This window comes from Oncorhynchus mykiss, chromosome 30, assembly GCF_013265735.2.
Source record: "Oncorhynchus mykiss isolate Arlee chromosome 30, USDA_OmykA_1.1, whole genome shotgun sequence".
NCBI classification, from domain to species: Eukaryota; Metazoa; Chordata; class Actinopteri; order Salmoniformes; family Salmonidae; genus Oncorhynchus; species Oncorhynchus mykiss.
In genome coordinates this window covers 5116894-5123010 of record NC_050570.1, presented here as the reverse complement: position 1 = coordinate 5123010, position 6117 = coordinate 5116894, and the positions used below count along the sequence as shown (strand labels likewise).

The 6117-nt window shown below is 41.2% G+C and overlaps 1 protein-coding gene across 2 annotated transcripts in view; it reads left to right on the top strand.

The window, feature by feature from the left end:
• The first annotated feature begins 926 nt into the window (after positions 1 to 926).
• Positions 927 to 6117, top strand: part of hps5 (HPS5 biogenesis of lysosomal organelles complex 2 subunit 2) — a 50137-nt gene continuing 44946 nt past the window's right edge. The window contains exon 1 of one of the 2 annotated variants that reach the window (XM_036969473.1): positions 927 to 1114. The gene's annotated coding sequence lies outside the window, so the exon portion shown is untranslated. The remainder of the gene's footprint in view (positions 1115 to 6117) is intronic. The other variant, XM_036969472.1, reaches the window with a different exon arrangement.

The following is a 6117-nucleotide window of genomic DNA, read 5'->3' as shown; positions in this document are numbered from 1 at the left end:
CATTAAGCTTTCCGTATGCGTCAGAGCAGTGGGGGGGTTTCTTTTTTTTTTCACGTGTTTAATTGTTAGCATGTGTAACGGATGTGAAATGGCTAGCTAGTTAGCGGTGGTGTGCGCTAATAGCGTTTCAATCAGTGACGTCACCATGCACCAGCAAATAAATATAGCTCAGATGTGCTAGTGCCTTTTTTTTAAAAATTTTGATTCATTATGACCTAAAAGGCAAACAGATCGTACATCATCACTACTATTCTGGGAGGCCTTCTGAATCAAGAGGGAAATGAGCTCTGTAAAGCAGTGCTTCTCTCATGTCATTGTAAATAAGAATTTGTTCTTAACTGACTTGCCTAGTTAAATAAAATAAAAATACAATTCCCTACATAGGACTCTAGTCAAAAGTAGTGCACTATGTAGTGCACGACATGGGGAATATAGTGCCATTTAGGAAGCAGCCCTATCCTCATCTCATGTTAGTGGGCTATTTTGGTGTGTGCTGCAGAGGATGTCTTGGGCATTTTCTCATGTTTCAATCAATAGAGGGTTGCTAATGGACTGCACCACTAACCCAACACTTGCCTATGAAGTGTGCCTGCGCCACTGAAAGTAGTGCACACTCACAGAAACAAGATGCGAGGGGGGGGATTATATTTTCATGAACCTAAAACACAAGATTTATTTTGATTTATTTCTACAAGTATTATTATGCACAGTAAACTAATCAGCCATGTCTTAATCTACACACTGACAAACCATCACTTAGGTTTTAATTTAGTGTTTTATTTTAGCTGACAAACGAATGACCATGGTTACATTCATTTAAGAACTCGTGGATTTAAACGTCAAATAAAACTATTTTTTTTTGGGGGGGGGGGGGGTACTGAACAGTCTAGTGTAGTAGGGACACACCTCCTTGAAAGAATAGTACCAGTAAATTCAGACTTTTCAGGAAGTGTGTCCCATCACAACCGGAGGCGGAGGAGTCGACAGTTCATTCTAGCTAGAAAGTAAACAACTCACGTTAGTTAAACACACACAGCTAAGGACATGAACTGATAGTAAACTGTGTATCACGAAGATTGAATCGCGATTTAAACAGCGGGGACTGTAATGCCTGGTAAGTTTGTGACAAAACTAAACAAACGATTGCCTAGCCGCTAACGTTAGCTCGCTAACTTTCCCTACCCATCGCAAGCGAGAGCGCTTGGTTAACCTAACGTGTACCTATCAAAACAACAATAACAGTTGATAATATGGACAATGGTCAGTCAGACACAAAGCTGACTATTCAAAAACAAATAAACGGAACTTAGTTTGCGTTTTTACGCTTTAGATAGCGAAGTTATGCGATTTTTTTCCCATTGTGGAGGCACTTTCCCCACTACGCAGGGTCCCGTGATGCCCAGCCATCGTTAAAGGACATTTATTCGTACACCACCTATACCGACAACCCCCTTTAAAGGTTACAAATGCTTTCAAATCAAGCCTAAACCAGTTACTTTCAGATGGCCAACTAAATTCAATGTAAAGTGAACAAAAGCCTAACTTAGTCTCTACACAGTTGTCACAGCAAGCAAGTGTTACTTTCATTATCTAATGTAAGCTGTGGAAACTGGCTGCATTGTTGGAATGTGAAAGTTTTGTTGTCAAGTTCTTTTGCAGGGAACTTAGTTGTCAGATATGGTGGTTCAAAGTCATTTACAGCAAAAACCCTTTAGCTTAGTTTCAGAAATTAAACGTTTTTATTTATTTTTTTTGCTGATCATTTCTCAAAAGTTTTTTCCCCCTTAATATGCATTAGTGCTTTTTACAGTTATCTTTTTTTTTAACTCTTGGTAGCTGGTGGGGGGAAAGTGGAGTCATGATGTTTCCATTTGAGCGGAGGATGGTGAGAGTCATATGACAGAAGGCAGCTGAGGGTTGGCTAATACTGGTAGGTCACTATAAAACTTCCCTGTTGCGGGAAAACGCAGACGGAATCCAGACAAATTACACGGGAATTAAACAATATTCAAAAATGTATTGAACTTAGTAGGAAATAGACAAACAATGTTTTTTTATTAACTTTTTTTATTAACTTATTAGAAAATGCATCAGTATTTTCCTGCAACTTTCTGAAACTGATCAGGAATGCTCCTGTCTGTGTCCGTTATTCCAGAGGACAATTTGGACGGGATATATTTTTTTTCCCCAAACTTCCCCCTGTAATTATTTCTAGTTTTAGTTTTCATAAAATTGACAGTTAAGACAGAAACCTGGAGTTGTCTTTTTTCTAGGCGTGAAGATATTTCAATAAATCCAGGCGATAACAGGCTGCTACACTGAGAATTCCACCCTTTCTCTCTATCTCTCTCAAGTGTCTAAACCAAACCTTCTTTGGTGTGGTGTCGCAATAATGTTTGAATTGAGGAAGTGTGATCATAATCATTTGGTTATTTTAGTGATCCGCAGTACTTCCCAAATGCCCCCCGGGCCTTCAGATGTAAGCTAAACAGTGCAGTTGCACTTGAGATGCGTTTTAAAGGCTATGGATGTAATTTATCATTTCTAAACGTTGTATGCTGCTTCGCAATCTATTAACAGCAAGGGTTGCATTAAATGTGCGCAATATGTTTTACTGATGCATTATGGCACAATATTCAATTCACACGCACAAAACAGAAACACAAGCATTCACTGTGAAAGTTGATACGTGTAGGCCATTCATATATAATAGTTCATGCGTAGCACTTCGTTCATTTTATCGAATCGGTTATTGTTTTTTTTTTGCTCAACCGGTGAGCAACACCTGTCAAACTCGGACATTTCTCTCAAAACACAGGGATGTCAATTCGCACGGGACTAGTATTATCAGAGGAGTTTGGAGTTCGCCCCCCCCAAAAAACTGTAGGTTATTCAGGCCGGAATTGTTACTGTCCTGCCGTAAAAATGACTGCCATGGCAGATTCGGACGGGATTTAAATAACAGAGGTGGCGTTTAGGGCTCGTGCACATAATTCCATTACTCGACCTCCACCCAGTAAAACGAATCGCGGGATGGGATACATTTTACCGGGCTGGTCATTTAGTTATTTGCACGAATACAATCCACATCCGTAATTTTAGTCGCGTCCGAATCTGCCACGGCAGTCATTTGTGCTATTATCCCAGCTCTAACTCCCAGGTCCTCTGATAATACTTATATCGTGCGAGTCGTCGTCCCAGTGTTTTGCGGGATATTACAGAGTTTTAACAGATGCTGCACACAATTTGTGTAAAAACATGGGAACAGATGTATGCTTAAAACAAAGCGTTATGTCGGTAGCCTACAGATGAGTGATCTGTTTTGTCACATATCTAGTGCCTTACTTCTCTTTTTAAAAGGTGCCAAACTTCTCTTTTAAAAGATGAAGTGGACGATATTGTGCCAATGAATTGCCAAATTAGTCAGTTAATTAAATGTCTGCATAGGTTACAGACAGTTCATTATTCTTATTGATATACATTATTATTTTGACTTTCTCCGAACTGAAGGCCAATATTAGGCTATCACTAGACAAGACAAATATCTTCACGCCTAGAATAGCATCCAGGCTTCCGTCATTAACGGTCCATTGTGAATTAGGGGGCAAAAAATTATTTTACTTTTATTTAACCAGGTAGGCCAGCTGCGAACAAGTTCTCATTTACAACTGCGACCTGGCCAAGATAAAGCAAAGCAGTGAGACACAAGCAACAACAAAAATGACAGGTACATGCTGGAGTAATAATTACATAATAATACTAGTCCCGGTGTGATTAGGGTTTAAGGGTTAATATCTGGCAGAATGGTGTCCTGATTATTTGGATCAATTCAGTGGCCGTTTCGTTTTAACAAACTGCAGAGCACTACGGTAACACCGCTAACCAAACAACGCTCTCTGATTGGTGCCGCGTACAGGGTTGCCATGTTCGCGGTTTTCTAGACCATGAAAAAATATGTCACAGGGGAAAGTGTATGGGTTGCGGGTTTTGGGGCTAATTTTTGAAGTTGCACCGCGGCCGCCATGTCATTTCTCTTCAACATAAATATATACTACTGTTAGTTGCTTCTGGCTGTCAGGCAGTGAGGCAGGCTGTAGCTGGAAACGGCAGATTTAAAAAAAATTGAATATCTACATAGGCTAAAGATGCCCATTATCAGCAACCATCACTCCTGTGTTCCAATGTCACGTTGTGTTAGCTAATCCAAGTTTATAATTTTAAAAGGCTAATTGATCATTAGAAAACCCTTTTGCAATTATGTTAGCACAGCTGAAAACTGTTAAAACTGTCCTTCTTTACTAGTTGAGTATCTGAAGCATCTGCATTTGTGGGTTTAGGCTCAAAATGGCCAGAAACAAAGAACTTTCTTCTGAAACTCAGTCTATTCTTGTTCTGAGAAATGAAGGCTATTCCATGAGAGAAATTGCCAAGAAAGTGAAGATCTCATACAACTCTGTCTACCACTCCCTTCACAGAACAGCACAAACTGGCTCTAACCAGAATAGAAAGAGGAGTGGGAGGCCCCGGTGCACAACTGAGCAAGAGGACAAGTACATTAGAGTGTCCAGTTTGAGAAACAGATGCCTCACAAGTCCTCAACTGGCAGCTTCATTAAATATTACCCACAAAACACCGGTCTCAACGTCAACAGTGAAGAGGCGACTCCGAGAGGCTAGCCTTCTAGGCAGAGTTCCTCTGTCCTGTGTCTGTGTTCTTTTGCCCATCTTAATCTTTTATTTTATTGGCCAGTCTGAGATATGGCTTTTTCTTTGCAACTCTGCCTAGAAGGCCAGCATCCCGGAGTCGCCTCTTCACTGTTGACGTTGAGACTGGTGTTTTGTGGGTACTATTTAATGAAGCTGCCAGTTGAGGACTTGTGAAGTGTCTGTTTCTCAAACTAGACACTCTAATGTACTTGTCCTCTTGCTCAGTTGTGCACCGGGGCCTCCCACTCCTCTTTCTATTCTGGTTAGAGACAGTTTGCGCTGTTCTGTGAAGGGAGAAGTACACAGCATTGTACGAATTGCGTCATGCGTAAGAACAGCCCTTAGCCGTGGTATATTGGCCATATACCATACTCCCTTGTGCCTTATTGCTTAATCATAGCAGTCAAACAAGTTACATTGACATTCATTCATGGGAAACAATCTAGCGAGTTTAATTAGGGCAAATTATCTTTTCTCTTGCGACATATTCAAATACATCTCAATGTTTGTTTTTTGTTTGTAGGAAAACCAAAATTTGTTTCTGATGTCGTTACTACAATATGTCTTCTTAATTGGCTCGGGAACGTTATGGAAAAATGGTTTATTGTATAAATATGGCAGTTCCTCTCTGGGCTATTTTTCAGGCCTTTTAGCAGGTTTTGGGCTACATACGTTAGCTAGACCTGGCAACCCTGGCCGCATGCACACTTGTACCTTGTACACACACAATGCAACTTTTCTTCTATTTTTTTTCTTTCTTCCCAGACCTCAAAATTGGTCTCCTGATGTGGTTTAAGCATGGTTGTCGACTTTGAACGTCCAATGTTGTTTTGTATTTTGATTTAAACAGTGTAATTTTGAGAAAGAACTGAGAAAAACAGATTGTATAGGGACCTACACTAGGAAGTTGAGGGCAGCTAAGGGTTGGCCAACTCTAGGCAGCTGAGGGTTAGCCGACTCTAGCTAGCTGAGGCTTAGCCGACTCTAGCTAGCTGACTCTAGGCAACCGAGGCTTAGCCGACTCTAGGCAGCCGAGGCTTAGCCGACTCTAGGCAGCCGAGGCTTAGCCGACTCTAGGCAGCCGAGGCTTAGCCGACTCTAGGCGACTAATGAACGAGGAGCAGACAGATGGCTAGCTGAGCTGCATCTTTACAATTTACACAGGATGATACATTTCTCAGATTAAATAGGGCTGGCTACAACATAACCGTGTTTTGTCTCAGCATTGTGTATGACAGAATTACATTTTGACATTGTCACCAAAGCCCCATATATTACCCACCACTGCGACCTGTACGCTCTCGTTGGTTGGCCCTCGCTTCATACTCGTCACCATACCCACTGGCTCCAGGTCATCTACAAGTCTCTGCTAGGTAAAGCCCCACCTTATCTCAGCTCACTGGTCACCATA